This window comes from Piliocolobus tephrosceles, chromosome 4 (assembly GCF_002776525.5).
Source record: "Piliocolobus tephrosceles isolate RC106 chromosome 4, ASM277652v3, whole genome shotgun sequence".
In the NCBI taxonomy this organism is placed as follows: Eukaryota; Metazoa; Chordata; class Mammalia; order Primates; family Cercopithecidae; genus Piliocolobus; species Piliocolobus tephrosceles.
The window spans coordinates 61133741-61147453 of NC_045437.1; the positions used below are offsets into that span (position 1 = coordinate 61133741).

Genomic DNA, 13713 nt, shown 5'->3' on the forward strand with positions numbered 1-13713 from the left:
AAAGGAGACCAGAAGTTTTAGCTTAGCTCTAATACATTAAGAAGTCTGCTCTCTGGTAACTCACCTAACCTATATGGGTCCTTGTTTCCCATTGAAAAAAATAAATTGACTGGAGTTCATGACTCCCACAGTTTAAATCTGTTGATATTCTATACAGAAGGATAGAAATGCAAAAGTGACAAAAATGATTTTATTGGAGCAGAATTTATTTATTATCCATTCTAAGTTACTTTCTTGGAGATAGAAAGATACACATTTTTGTTGGTAGGATTTGAATATCTATTTAATAATATTATAGCTATTTTATTGCATCAACTTACCTAAGCTCTTTTTTATAGTTTCCCTTTCTCTATGGTTCTGGGTAAGGGTCAGCCACAAGATAAATGAGTGGGAGATTTGGAAGGAGGAAGGCAAAAGTGAAGCAGCTGCCATTGGAACCAGAAGGTCTATGCAGGGCACCAGGTGCTGCTGCTGATCTGCTGACCACTGACTGTCTTGGGACAGGGGCAGCCTCTGCTGACTGATCTTCTGCAGCATCTCTGAGTCCCAAGCCACTATGTGGAAAAGTTAAAGAAGACACATTTTTCAAATAAAAGTACAGGAAGCCCAAGAAAATCAAATTTAAGATAAACAATAAATAATTTTTTAGTGTGTGTCCAGGCAGTATCTGGGACATAATTATACTAAAATTAGTTGTTGTTTATCTTAAATTGAAATTAAATCAGGTGTGCTTATTTTGTCTGGCAATTCCCAAAGGTGTCAACTTCTGTGGATCCACCACACGCATTGTTGAAACTCAGGTCAGCGAGAGCTGAATGTAGATTTCAGTATGCTTTTGTAGGTCCTATTAGTCTTCACTCTTTCCCACTTCACTTTTACCTTGGCTTCCGGCTAGCTCTGCTGACCTGCAGTGACTTCCAGAAGCAGGAATAAGCACCTTCCATATGCTTGTTCACCAGCTCTCCAACTAGACTGTGATCCTTGGCATCAAGGCTAAAAATCAGAATTTGTGGATCTCTTTATTCCTAGCACGTATGTTAGTTTCCCAGGGCTGCTGTAACAAACTACCACAAACTGGGTGACTTAAAACAACAGTACTGGAGCCTAGAAGTCTGAAATCAAGGTACTGGCAGAGCTGTGTTCCATCCGAAGGCTTTAGGAAGGAATTTTTCTTTGCCATTCTAGCTTGCTTGGCTTGTAGGTCTGCAACTCCAATCTCTGTGTCTTCACATGGCCTTCTCCTTTATACCTCTGTCATTTCCTGTCTGTCTCTTGTAAGGATACTAGTCATTATGTTTAGGGTCTACCTTGGTAATCCAGGATGATTTCACCTCAAAATAATTAATTATATCTGCAAAATTCCATTTTGCAAATAAAATCACATTCACAGGTTCCAGGGGTTAAAACATGGAAATATCTTTTAGGGATCACCATTCAATCCACTACAGCATCTAACATAAGTTTAGTCCTCAATAAATGTATGTTGATTTCATGCTTGAAATTATACTTTCTCTCCCTTTGCGGAAAACTTGCTACCATTTTGGAAGGAACTTTTAACTGGAAACTTAGTTTCTGTATGAATTTGCACGTCAGGATGATCAGGGTTTTGTTTTGTTTTGTTTTGTTTTTGAGACAGGGTCTCACTCTGTTGCCCAGGCTGGAGTGCTGTGGTGCCATCTCAGCTCATTGGAACTCTGCCTCTTGGGCTCAAGTGATAGCAAAGCCTCCTGAGTAGCTGGCACTATAGGCACGGACCACCATGCCTCACTAACTTTTGCATTTTTGTTGTTGTTGTTGTTGGTAGAGATGAGGTTTCACCATGTTGCCCAGGCTGGTCTCCAACTCCTGGACTCAAGCAATCCTCCCACTTTGGCCTCTCAAAGTGCTGGGATTACAGCCATGAGCTGCCTTGCCTGGCCAAGATTGTCAGTTTTGAACTTCCATTTTCTCACCTAAAAAAGAAAAAAGCTTTACATTTTTCATTTAGCTTTATGAGAAATATGACTATAAAATAATGAGTAGTAGTAGATCATCATTCTAACTTTTATAGCCTTCTCATATTTAATCCCAGCAACCCCCCTTACTGACAATGGAGTATTTCACAGATGCAGCTGTATTTTCTTCCCCACTCCCTGGCTACATATATACCTCATGTGAACTAACAGCACCTGTGGAGAGATAACTGTGGCACAACAGTCAACACATGGGGGAGAGCAGGAGGGCTCGAATGTGAAGCAACTTAGGTTGTTTCTAAGAACATCTAAAACTGAAAATCTGTCACATTTTCAGTTGTATTTACTTAATGATCTGTTAAGTAGATAGGGAGGTAGGATCCCCATACTAACTTGTCCTTTCTCTCTCTTCTTTTTGTTTTGTTTTGTTTTGTTTTGTTTTCCATGGTTGGAGGAAATGCCCTGAATACCATGACTCCAAAATTTGAAATTCTGATATGCATGAATTTTTAATGCTGCTTTTTGTTCTTCTCCCTGTGTCTGCCAAACATGACAGTATATTGCATCTTTTAAAGAGTACTGAATGGAAGTGGCTCCTGTGTAGCATGCCAACTTCAAGATGGGAGATGTTGGTTTCTAAACTGGCTCTTCTACATGTTCACATGGGATGTTAAGTATGTCATTTAAATTGTTTGAGCTTTGATTTCCTCATCCGTTAATGGATAGTAATCAATACTTCATAGAGTTGGAATGAGAGATAGCAAGATACCACATGTGTAGTAGGTGCCCACTGTGTAATGACGGAAATCTCCACCCTGTAGGTCACATATATGCAAAATTCTGCTGTGCACAATTGCAATGAATGATGCAGTACCCAGTCACCGACACATTCCCAGTGTTTGAACAGAAATGCTCAATGCTACTTTGGCAGAGATTTATCAGAAATTGTTTGCAAATTTGTTTTGAAGTACAAATCTGTTACTATGGTTTTCTGGTAAAGTCTCACACTTCTGGTCTCCCTAGGTATGCAAGAATTGGAGACTTTATTTTTCTTCTCCAAGTATATTTCTTCCCACCTGTTATATGCCCATGCAGTGGCCTGTATTTTCCTTCAATTACACCTGTGTACTTTTAATGACTTGCTTCATGGTTGTCTTCAGGGAACACATCTGCTTAGAGCTACATATCCAAAGTCTAGCTCAGAGAGTAACTGCCCTATTCTGATGCTCAGCGTATGTAGGAGTACATAGGTACTCCAAATGTACAAGTACATCTTCATGAGTTTACTGTACCAAAACCCGGGTGTTCTAACTAATCAATTATATTTTTAACTTCTCCTAGCCTCAAAGGCATTGAAGGATTACTGGAAAGCACTGCTTCTTCTCTGGGAGTAAACACAATAGCACCATCTGAAGAGAATTGCCTACACTAGAGTTCCCCAAACTCTGGTTTCCCTGGGATTCTCACGCAGGTCCTCTAAGGGCCCAGCCCTCTCCTTGATTTGATGACTGCTGGGAGTCTTCTGCATTGCCTACTGCACTGACTGACTTTCCAGACTTCTCATTCCATCTTGGGGTTGCTATTCCCACATCCTAATGCGTGAGTCCATCAGATACAAAATGACTGCTCTCGCAGGATGGCAGGGGAAGTGGTTCATGATCGTCATCCATAACATCCATGTCTCTTCACTTCACATCCTAACAGAGGAAGCTGCTGACTCCTGCGGGTGGGCTAATGAATGCTGGCTAACACTGTGCCCACTCTATATGTGGATGTGGCCTTAAACTCTTTAAATCTCCTTCTCTCTGAATTCACCCATGGCTTCTCATTGCTGTCCCTTGTCCTGAAAGGTAAAGAAGGAGAAAGGTAAAGACACTTCCCGAGACACTAGGGATGGGAGTGGTGAAGAGGCAGATGAAGGGAAGGCAATGCTAAATTTGGCTTTAATATTGCCTTTTAAGGCTGGCACACAATTGGCTGAGGTTCTGAGGAAGAAGCTCCCAGTTTCTGATTTCTGCTTGCTACACTGGTCCATCTAATCCTGCCGCTTCTTGGCTTCTTTTCTAAACTTCACTGGCTGTCTCAGCTTTGCTGCTATGTCAGTCCATCAGAGTACAGTAATGACTGCTAATGGGCAAGGGCATGGAAGATGACAACAACAAGAACAAGAAAAAAATCACTCCCAATTGACAAAGCACCTTTCAAGGGCCTCAGCACATTCTGCATGAATCACCTCATTCATCTTTACCACGTCCCTGGTGACAGGAGGGGAATTGCAATTATATAATTCTACTTTATAAAATATTCAATCACAATGCAGAAGCTGTGACTTGCCCTAGACAGTAAATTTCAGGAATAGAATCTACACATTCTGTTTGTTATTTCTGTGTATTAGGTATCTTCTTAGTGGAGACTGGAGATAGCAACTACCTCAGAGACATTGCCACTTGGTTCTAGACCACCACAATAAAGGAAATATTGCAATGAAGCTAGCCACACATTTTTTGTTGTTGTTGTTTCCCAGTGCATACAAAAGTTATGTTTACACTGTACTATGGTCTAATAATGTGCAATAACATGATGTCTGAAAAACAACGTACATACCTTCATTTAAAAATACTTTATTGCTAAAAAATGTTAATGATCATCTGAAGCTTCAGTGAGTCATAATATTTTTTGCTGGTGGAGAGTCTGGTCTCGACAGTGATGACTGTTGACAAATCAGGGTGGGGGTTGCTGAAGGTTGGGGTGGCTGTGACAATCTCTTAAAATAAGACAGTAATGAAGTTTGCCATATCAACTGGCTCTTTCTTTCATGAAATACTTTTCTGTAGCATGTGATGCTATTTGGTTGCATTTTACCCACACTAGAATGTTTTTCAAATTGAAGTCTATTCTCTCAAACCCTGCTGCTGCTTTATCAACTAAGTTTATGTAATATTCTAAATCCTTCATTATCATTTCAACCGTGTTCATGGCATCTTCACCAGGAATAAATTCTATCTCAATAAATCACTTTCTTTGCTCACCCGTAAGAAGCATCTCCACATCTGTTAAAGTTTAATTATGAGATAGCAGCAATTCAGTCACTTCTTCAAATTCCACTTCTAATTCTAGTTCTTTTGCTATTTCTGCCACATCTACAGTTATTCCTTCACTGAAGTCTTGAATCCCTCAAAGTCATTCATGAACGTTCAAATCAGTTTCTTACAAGCTCCTGTTAATGTTGATATTTTGACCTCTTTCCATGAATTATGAATGTTCTTAATAGCATCTAGAATGATGACTCTTTTCCAGAAGGTTTTCAACTTACTTTGCTCAGATCCATCAAAGGAGCCACTATCTATGGCAGTTATATGCTTATAAAATGTACTTCTTAAATAATAAGACTTGAAATTCAAAATTACTCCTTGATTCATGGGCTGCCAAATGGACATTGTGTTAGCAGGCATGAAAACAACATTAATCTCCTTGCATATCTCCATCAGAGCTCATGGGTGACCAGGTGCATTGTCAATAAGCAGTAATGTTTTGAAAGGAATCTTTTTTCTAAGAAGCGGGTCTCAACAGTGTGCTAAAAATATTCTGTAAGCTGTACTGCAAACAGATGTGCTTTCATCCAGACTTTGTGTTTCCACTTATAGAGCACAGGCATAGAAGATCTTGCATAATTCTGAAGGGCCCTAGAATTTTGGGAATGGTAAATAAGCATTGACTGAAAGTCACCAGCTGTGTTAGTTCCTGGTAAGAGAGCCAACCTTTCCTTTGCAGCTTTGAAGGTAGGCATTGTAGTTCCTGAAAGAAAGCCTCTCCTTTGCAACTTTGAAGCTAGGCATTGACTTCCCCAGCTAGGAAAGTTGTAGATGTTTCTTCCAATAGAAGACTGTTTTCTCCACGTTGAAAATCCATCAATATTATTGATGAATATTTAACAAATATTTGTTGATTGCTGCCATTACAAGCAGCTGCATTGGAATGTTCAAACCAATCATTAGAGGAAATATTTTGGTGCCCAGAGGATACAGTAAGTAGGCGTACTCCTTGGGTCAGAAAAGCACTTAGGAAAGCACTTAGAATAATTCCCATACTTCTAGATCATTATTTGTGTGCTCCAACATCTACAAATGAGTTTCACAAACCCTGCCACCAAATTATATGCAGACATGAATATGGGAAGAGTGTTTGCAACTTTATTTTAGATTCTTCCATGTTTCCATAATTTCCAAAGGTTAGGAAGCACATTCTTAGGATGTTGTCTTTATAAATGTTATTCTTATCTGGCCATGTTGGCTGTTATTTATGCACCAAAGCTTTTCAAGAAGTAGTGGTAAGTAGCTCGGGGATAAGGTAGAGATTTGGGTCACTAGATGCAGCTACTGACAATAGCAATAAGAATATGGCATGGCATGATAGCATAGGAGGAGAAGAAGAAATTTAAAAAGCAGATCTAATAACTTTAAAACACTCTACTCTGGCACATTTCAGAGAGGGGTAAGTGGCCTTCCATACCCCAATAGCTCATCAAGGTGTCACTGTCTGCCAGTACTGAAGAGTCATACATGTTCACAACTATGGCAGCTTCATCTAGAAAACATGAGACTCTATTTTCTATCCTCTTTGTATTGCACGTTTTGGAAACAGTTTACCCCAAAATAGTAATAACAATAAAAGTTGTGATGCTTAAAGGGGAAAACACCAACAGTCTGGAGTGTTTCTATACTTTTAGCAACACATTTTATTCTAAATCTAACCTTGAGACAATGGGTATGCCTGAATTCAAAAGTTTGGTGACCTGAATAGTTTAGTGTGGTTAATAATATAGGTAAAAGTAACAGTTCAGGATTTTTCTTCATTTTTTTTCCCTATGTTTCAATGATAGCAACATATTGAACATCTCATGTGTGGTGTTCTTGTTTGAAAATCATTGACTCATCTTATCATCTTTAAACACATTTGCAATTTGCTTGTTAGCTATGATACCTTCTATTATATGCTTTTCCCTCCTCTTCCCAATTGAGTTATTCCAATGTGATTATAGCCACATGGTCTTTTTCAGCATGGCATAATTTGGTTCTTTATCATCAGAGTCAAGTCGTGTTTTGTTAAGGGAGGAAGGACATAAGAGGTAGGTGACTTAAGACTGGAAAACGAGGCAGGGTGGTTTCAAGGTTAGCTAGGTTTTTTTGTTCCTTAAATACAGGCATATTCATTTTGTTGTGCTTCACTTTATTGTGCTTCACAGATACTCTATTTTTACAAATTGAGGGTTTGTGGCAAGCCTGCATCAGGCAAGTCTATCAGCATTATTTTTCCAATAGCATGTGCTCATGTTGTGTCTTTGTGTCACATTTCTGTAATCCTATAAATATTTCAAATGTCTTCTTTATTATAATATGTCTTATGGTGGTCTGTGATCAGTGATCTTGGATGTTACTATTATGTTTTGGGGCACCACAAACTGTGCCCATATATGATGGAGAATTTAATTGATATATGTTGTATGTGTTCTGACAGCTCCACTGATCAGCCATTCCCCCGTCTCTCTCCCTCTTCTCCAGCCTCCCTCTTCTCCAGCCTCCCTATTCCCTGATACACAGCAATACTGAAATTAAGCTAATTAATAATGTTACAATGGCCTCTCAGTGTTCAAATGAAAGGAAGGGTCACAAATCAACAACTAGAAGTGATTAAGTTTAGTGAGAAAGTCATGTTGAAGCCAAAATAGGTTGAAAGCTAGATCTTTTGTGTCGCACAGCCAAGTTGTGAAAGCAAAGGAAAAATCTTTGAAGGAAATTTAAAATGCTACTCCAGTGGACACATGACGCGAAGAAAGCAAGACAGACTCATTGCTGATATGCAGAAAGTTTTAGTAGATAGAGGATTAAGCAACCTCAGTATTTCTTTAAGCCCAAGCCTAATCTAGAGCAAAGCTCTAACCCTCTTTAATTCATGAAGGCTTCAATCAGGAAGCTGCAAAAGAAAAGTTTGAAGGTAGCAGAGTTTCGTTCATGAGGTTAAAGGAAATAACCCATCCCTATAACATAAAAGTGCAAGACGAAGCAGCAAGAATGATATAGAAGCTGCAGCAAATTGTTTAGATCTACCTAAGTCAACTGATGAAGGTAGCTACACTAAACAATAATATTACCTGGGATTAGAAAAAACTTCTGAGATTTTATAAACATAGTGAAAGAATTAGAAGTGTCTGAATCTACACTATGGAATGAGAAAAATACACAGTCAACTGAATCGTGAAACCTATATAATTTATAAATATAATGTAGCATGATTCTTTAATTGTCTTCTGATTTTATTTGAAGCTAAAGTCTTTTGTGGCTTGCCCTGAAGTTCCTTCTTCACCTCTCATCCAGATTTGGCTTTGTCTGCCCTACTACTTTTGGAACAGCCACTTCCTCTAACCAGGCCCATGTTGCTTCCACCAGGGATGCTGAACTTGCAATTGTTTGAAGGTAAGAATTATTATAATTTTGTAGTTGTTGTTATCTGCATTTCTAAGATCTAGAAAATGTCCAGATTTGCTGCATGCCAAAATTTAAGGTCTCTCCACCTTATAATGTACTTTCTTCCAACTGCAAACTGATGTTATCCAGGGAATGGTTTCATTCAACTTGTCTGGCCCTGGATATTCTCTGTTTCTATGAGCACCCTGAAAATTTTGGTTTTGGGTGGGAGAATAGCTTTCTAGATAAATGCAACTTAAAAGTCTTCTCTTTGATGGGAAGAAGTTATAGTTCACATTTCTTCTCTGGCTGTGACCATTTATGGCCACGTTTGTGAAGACTGTTTAGTCAGTCAGTGTAAAATAGGTTATGCTGCAGTAATTAATATCTCTCAATCTTCAAAGACTTAAGACAACAAAGGTATTTCTTACACGTGCTATATGTCCAATGAACAGGAGCAGAGATATTCCATTTATGGTAGTCATTGAAGTCTCAAGACTTATGAAAGCCTTGTCTTCACATATCTTTTCTTGATATATTCATAGAACTCTCACAATTCACTGGCTAAAGCAAGTCACATGATTGCGCTCAAATTCAAAGAGGGTGGGTGTTGAAGTCCTACCACATTCTAGGAAGTAAGAAGGCTAGAAGATTTGTGAACAATCTTAAAGACCAACACAGCTTTATATACAGATTTGCTGATTCTCATTTCGGTTGCTCATAGATTTTTAATATTTTGGATTATTTTCTAGATATGAAAGGTTGCTAGATAATTGGTTTTTTGATAATTGTGCTTTGCTCAAGAATGTCCTGGAGAGATATCATCTTTGTTAAAAGATGTCCTTTAAACATATATCAACTGGACACTATAACTATTTCGGCTCTAACTTCAGTTGACAGTGTGTCACAAACTGTGAATGAACTTTCCCCTTCAACTTTCTCCACATGGAAAAAGAGATCAGTGGTGGCTCCCTTTCTTTCCCGAGCCTGCCTAATAACTTGACATCTTAGAGATTTTATTTCTTGCTTTGTAAAGGTTTTCTAATCTTGTAAGTTGAATCTTTTTAAAGGAGTCTGGTTATTTGTGGAAATAATTGGAGACTTGGGAGACTTTTCTAATTATAAGACTAAATGAACAATTTCAAAAGGCTATAGGGAGGCTGATCAAAGAGCAGGAGGAGGTGATGACCCTATCCAACATGGGTGTGGGCAGTAAGGTGTGCATTGCCTGAAGAGAATGTAAAAACAATGATAAACCCACTGAAATGCTGTCAACTTTTTGTTTCTATGGCACACTGGCAAATCAAAAAGATGTCAGCGATAAAGTACTCCTCTGGGTCAGAGCCTCCCCAACCTTCCTCCTATGTCACTGACTTAACTATCAACCTCAGTAACATTAGTGCTTAAAATCTTTTGTTTTAAGAGGAAAAAATCTGTCACACAATTGTACACAGGATTAATTGCATACTCATGTCACAAAACGTGACACAATGGGGAATCACATTTCTAGTTTAACAAAGGTTTGAACTCACTCATGCCCAAGACCATGGAAAGAAATTAAAATGGAAGGTGAATCCTAGCATATTATCAAAACCCAATAGGGCTATACCAGAAAACAGAAGATTTAAAGACTCAAGCCAACAGAGATGAACTCTGGAAGAGCTGTCTAACTTTTACCTTCTTATATCTATCTTTTCTTCTTTCTCCTTGGACATATTAAGCAGTTTAAAAAAGTCCTCATTTGCTAACTCCAATAGCTAGATCATCTGTCTGTCTGCTTTTACTGTCTTTTGCTACCTGTTTATTAACGGTCGTATGGTTTTACTTCTAGGAATATCCGATAATTTTAGTTTTCTCTCTGCATATTGTATTTAAACAAATATCAGTGGCCCTAGATAATCTTATCTTCCACTTGAAAAGATCGTCTCTTTCTTCTGAGAGTCATTTAAGGTGAGGAGGAGAAAGGATTAACTCCTCAATTCTATCAGAGACTGACTGTGATTCCAGTTGGGCTGTAGTTTTATTAAGACTCAGCCAACTTCCAATCTACCCTGTTCTTAGGGCATGTCCCTCCTGAACTTCTATGTGAAAGTCTGATGGATCTTTGTCTCCTCAGTCCTGAAAGGCTACAGAAGCTTTGTTCATGCCCTTCAGAGATTATTTTGCTTCGCTCCTGCGCCACATGGCTTTAAATATTTGTTAAATGTCTTGAAGAGAAGACTGACCATAGATTTTCTAAGCGCTACCGACTTTGGGAGTTGTGTTCTGTTTTTCAGAAGTTTGTGTCCTGGCCTCTCATCTTTTTGCGCAACCTCAGGATTCAGCAAATGTCCCATGGAGAAAACTGGAAGTGCTCTAGAGCTTCCATTGCTTCACGCTAGCCCAGCACTAAAAGCTTTGCTGGTTTTTCTATCCCCACAGCAGAGGTTCTCTGGCTGGGCCATATCTGATCATTAGCCTAAGGACAAAATAGGCAAAACCTTCTGGGAGACACTCGATGATCAGCTTTCCTTAAAAAGGTTCTCCTCTCTCCGGAATTTTAGTTCATTTAGTCTTCACTGCTTCCACATCACTCAATTACTTTCAAAATACTATATTTATAATGTATCCAGCTTTTTCTGGGTGTTGCAGCAGGACCATTGACCTGCCTATTCTAATAGCAAGATGGAATTTAAGTACAGTATGTTAAAAAGCAAAAGTATGTGTGACTTTTGCTCTGAAAGCCTCAGTGACAGGAATGACATTTGCTAGTATCCGGCTATTAATCCTTGCTTCCTAAAGATCTTAGAAAATAAATTGTACCTGTGCCCACATTTATCTAAAATATTCTTTAACTATTTTCAATAGGAGTACTTAATCACTAAAATATTTTTTAAATTCCTGGAAATGGAATAAATAATAACAATGTACTTAATTAGAGTAAATAAAAAGTTGTTTAATTGTCTGAACAAATATACTTTGACAAACAAAACTTATATAGAAGAAAATAAATGTAGCCTTCAGTTGAAGTTACTGAGTTAAGGAGCACTCTCACTTAGGCAGAATTCATTACTCTTCTAAAGACGGATGAAGTTTTATGAATTTTAGAGTCACAAAGAAAATGGCTCAGTGCTCTCCCACCCAGAAGTATCTTACCTGAAAAGCAGTTATGGAACATTCCAGGCAGAGAGCAGAGGCAAAACTGAGAATGACATAACCAGGCCCAGTAGACAATGAACAAATTTCTCAAGGAATTGGAGGAAATAGAAAAGAAAGTTGTGATTTTAAAAATAACAATTTTAGGTTTGTGTGTGTGTGTGTTTTTTTTTTAGTAGAGACAGGGTTTCACCATGTTGGCCAGCCTGGTTTCAAACTTCTGACCTCAAGTGATCTGCGCACCTCCACCCCGATTACAGGCATGAGCCACCGCTCCTGAAATTTTAGATTCTTAATAGGACTTACGTGGAAAATTGGTGGTGATATGAAAGTGATTGGGCCACTCCCTAGAGGAAAAGCAGAATATGTGGGAGGCAGAGCTAAGCAGCATGGGTATTTTGATAAGCATATTCAGTGTCTCAATAGCTTGAATTTCTTTTAAACTTGGTAGTTAATATATTTTAAATTGTCAAATATCACTAAAAATTTTGAGATTTTATGCATATTAAGATGCAGCTTACAGAGGATAAGACCTATTATTTTAGTTAATATAGAAATTAATCTTATGATATTAATTTTGCAGATGACCAATAGGTAAAATAGAACAAACTATAAGATTTCTATAAAAAATGAGCCATAGTTCCACTGGTTTATTTCAATTTTATTTGAGTTTTTTAATCTTCTTAACATGTTGTCACACTTTTAATCTACCATACAAAAATTTTAATTACTTGTTGTTTGGTTAATAGAAAACACCTGTTTTATTGTGTCTAATTAGTGCTGCCAACTTAGAGGGCCAATGTATTCAGTAAAAATAACACCAACCAAAAACTCATGAGCAATTCTTCCCTCACTAGAGTTTAATGAGAGGAAGATCAGTCAATTTAATCAGAATATTTTCTTCTTTTATTTTAACCAATGTTTTGATATATTCAAATTCATGGTAACGGATCACACTATTAAGAAGCCAAAAATAAAGGTGAAAACAATAACCAAGGTAAATTCCTGGCGAAAAAGAGATGATGGTTCACTAATTTCACCTTGGAAAGAAAGTGAAATGAATTAACTGCTCTGTTCACGTAACTGGAAAAACATTTACTTCTTGAGCATTCTCCTCTTTAAATATGACAAAGAGGTTTATAAAAAAGACTCATTAACTGACTGCATCGTGTATGAAACATGTTCTCATCTCTCCCCACAGGATAATGGCCACACGATCTAGAATTGCAAAAAGTGATAAAGTAAGGTAGATATGTGATAAAGAATCAACAGCTTCATAATTTATTCTCAGCATAATAGTGGAGAACAGAAGTTCTGATCATTTGTTTAGTAAGTGAAGAGGTTGTCACCCAAAATACATTATTGTGTAGGGCAATACACTCTAAAGTGGAGTCTGTGTGTGACCACGTGGGGCTGCATTTGTGGGTGGCGGGGGAAGAGAACAGTCCGGGTGATTATGATATATCCCAAACAGTAATCCCCAGTTAAGAACCACTGTTCCAAGATATGTTTGTTGTCATTTTAATATCTAAGGATTTTTTTTTAAAAAATGTACTAGCCTGTTATTTCCATCCCGAATTCCTGGTGACATCTATATTTTTCCGTATTCCATATAACTCTCAAAATTTCAAAATTCTTTACTTTTTCCATAAGCAGTGTTTCTTCTCTTCCACTTCGTTGAAAGATCCAGAGTGAATGATGAGATAAATGGACCGATTGCCTGTGCTGGTGGGTGAGGGTGGAGAGGGTAGCTTGGGGAATGACTTGTATTTAGTTGTACAATAGAAGACTTTTGGCCATGCCTGATTCACTGCCTCATCATCGGGGCCTTGGGCAATGTTGGGCATATAAAAGTCACTCAATAATTATTTATTGGATAAATGAATGAACTTTCAGATTCTAAGGCAGGGAAAACATTACTCCTGAAATAGAATGCATAGATACAACATAAACTAACTATATTCTCCGTTTCAGGCTCTTTTTCTTGTCTGTGTGCTTCCGATGAGAATTATAAATTACAAATGTAGTTGTTGTGACAATTTTGGCAGAGCTCACCGATAAACCTAGGGAAATCTCCTGAAATATAATCAGAGACTCCCATTCTGAAATATTACCAGTAGAAGAAGGAAACAATCTGATTGCTTTATGTAAATGTAAATTGTTTG

The 13713-nt window shown here is 37.9% G+C and overlaps 1 pseudogene; it reads right to left on the bottom strand.

Annotated features, from left to right (window-relative positions):
• Window positions 1–446: 446 nt before the first annotated feature.
• Window positions 447–13713, bottom strand: part of LOC111541674 — a 40854-nt pseudogene continuing 27587 nt past the window's right edge.